General features: G+C 46.3%; 1 pseudogene; it reads left to right on the top strand.

Moving 5' to 3' along the window:
* The window catches only part of LOC143432306 (large subunit ribosomal RNA), a 7,482-nt pseudogene that overhangs the window by 3,083 nt on the left and 1,899 nt on the right, over positions 1-2,500 (top strand).

Here is a 2,500-nt window from a genome sequence, read left to right as displayed (position 1 = left end):
TTCACAACTAAGACGGGACGTGGTGTACACTCCCAGAAGGCTCATAAGGACTGGTACGATGGAAGACAGAATGTGACACATGTAAAGGCGCGATGGTCTGCCGAAGAATCTGCTTTGCTTGCGAGACAAGAAGCCCGGTTAACGATGGAAGGTGTTAGATTCATGAATCAAGCTTTGTTTGCAGCGCTACCACAACGGACACTTGAGTCTATTAAGGGACAGAGGAAAAGGGCGGATTACAAGGCCATGGTTGCACGGGCTCTCGAGTCGATGCAACCAGAAGCTGAAGCTGCTACTCCCATTGAACCAAGTATTGACATTAACATCCAGCAAGACTGTCAGTCCTCTTATGAGACGGTTAGAGAGCGAATAGTGGAACACCTTCATAATCTGCCGCCGTGCACGACAAGCTTGTATAATATGCAGCGCCTTAATACCATCATTGAATCGCTCAGCAGATGGAGCCGTGCACATGTCTTCGAGGAACTTTCTTTGTATCTCCGTGAGACATTCCAAAAACAACCAGCAGTGCATGGTTTAAGACCTCCAGCCGGCAACAGAACCAACCAATCTCGTCGTAAAACCAGACGAGCGGATTATGCACGTATGCAGAGAGCATGGAAGAGAAATAGGAAAACATGTATAAGGGACATTCTCAAGGACAAAAGAACCGACTCAACTCCTTCCCAGGAAATTATGGTTCCCTTTTGGGAAACTATTATGACCTCGGACAGCGCAACATCACCCGGAGTTACGAATAACAACGTAGTAATAACTGATCTTTGGGACGCCATTACTGTCGAGGAAGTCAGGGACGCTCTACCACCCCGTGGAACAGCCCCCGGGCCTGACTCATTATTAGTAGAAGAGTTCAGAAAAGTCCCATTGGGTATTTGGACGCGCATATTTAACATCATAATTTTATGTGGTAAGCTCCCGGAACATCTTAGGGAGTCTAGGACCACTCTAATACCCAAAGTAAATGGAGCCTCCGAACCCGGGTCGTTCAGACCCATCACTGTATCATCCGTTATTGTAAGGACCTTCCACAAAGCATTAGCTAATAGGATGTCCAAACATATTCGGCATGATCCCCGTCAAAAAGCTTTCCAGCCGATTGATGGGTGCTCGGAGAACATCTTCCAAATTGACTTCATTCTAAAATACGCTAGACAGAATAAACATCCTCTTTTTATGGCGTCTCTTGATGTTGCAAAGGCATTTGATTCGGTGTCACATGGAACAATTTTGGATATACTTAGGTCATCAGGAGTTCCAGTTCCAATGATTGAATATATAGCGGAGGTGTATCGGAGCTCAACAACTAGGCTCCAATGTGATGGGTGGACTTCTCAAGCCATTCACCCTACTTGCGGCGTCAAGCAGGGTGACCCGCTCTCACCGGTGCTGTTTAACATGGTGATCGACCGCTTGTTTACATTACTCCCGAAGGAAATTGGAGCTCGTGTTGGTAACACTGTAGTTAATGCTATGGGGTATGCTGATGACCTAGTTCTCTTTGCGACCACGAGAGCGGGATTACAACAGCTTCTTAACATCACTGCTGAATATCTGCAGAAGTGTGGTATGCAGGTGAACGCGTCCAAATGTTTCACTGTGTCAATGAAGACGGTGCCTAAGGAGAAAAAGATCATAGTCGATCCAAAGGAGAAATTTAAATGCCTTGGACGTCCAATACCAGCGCTTAAGCGCTCTGATGAGTGGAAATACTTAGGAGTTCCTTTTACCCCGGAGGGTCGATTGGTGGGTAATCCTCTTAGTCGACTCGCTAACGAGATTGAACAACTAAGGGCGGCGCCGTTAAAACCTCAGCAACGACTTTTTGCGCTGCGAACGGTCCTAATACCTAGTATGTACCATCTGCTAGTATTAGGATCGACTAACATCAGTCTGCTCAACAAATTGGACGTAACAATTCGAAACACAGTCCGCAAATGGCTTAACCTGCCACATGATGTTCCTAGAGCCTACTTTCATGCTGACGTTAAAGACGGTGGCCTTTCAATTCCATCTTTTCGTTGGACTGCTCCACTACAACGCTATCATCGGTTGAAAGCACTCGCTCTCGTTGAAGATGTTGAAACACCTGATTCAATGAAACAATTTGTAGAGCTAGAGATCAAACGCACCCATCTACGTTTGAAAGATCATGGAGTACACATTACATCACGTGCAGCATATAAGACTCGCTTTGCGAACCTCCTGTACGAATCCAACGATGGTAGGCCTCTCAAAGGATCACGAAAGGTTGAACAGCAGCACGCTTGGATTACGGACGGTAACCTCTTCGTATCTGGGCGGGATTTCATTCACATGAACAAGCTCAGGATAAATGCGATTCCATTAAGATCAAGGATTGCAAGAGGTAGAGTCCGTGATAAAATGTGCCGTGCTGGCTGTAACAACGCTGAAACGCTCCATCACGTCCTGCAACAATGTCACCGTACGCATGATAGTAGAATCCAACGCCATAACGCTT

Source organism: Xylocopa sonorina, unplaced genomic scaffold (genome assembly GCF_050948175.1).
Source record: "Xylocopa sonorina isolate GNS202 unplaced genomic scaffold, iyXylSono1_principal scaffold0079, whole genome shotgun sequence".
Lineage (NCBI taxonomy): Eukaryota > Metazoa > Arthropoda > Insecta > Hymenoptera > Apidae > Xylocopa > Xylocopa sonorina.
This window is presented reverse-complemented; position numbering and strand designations above follow the sequence as displayed.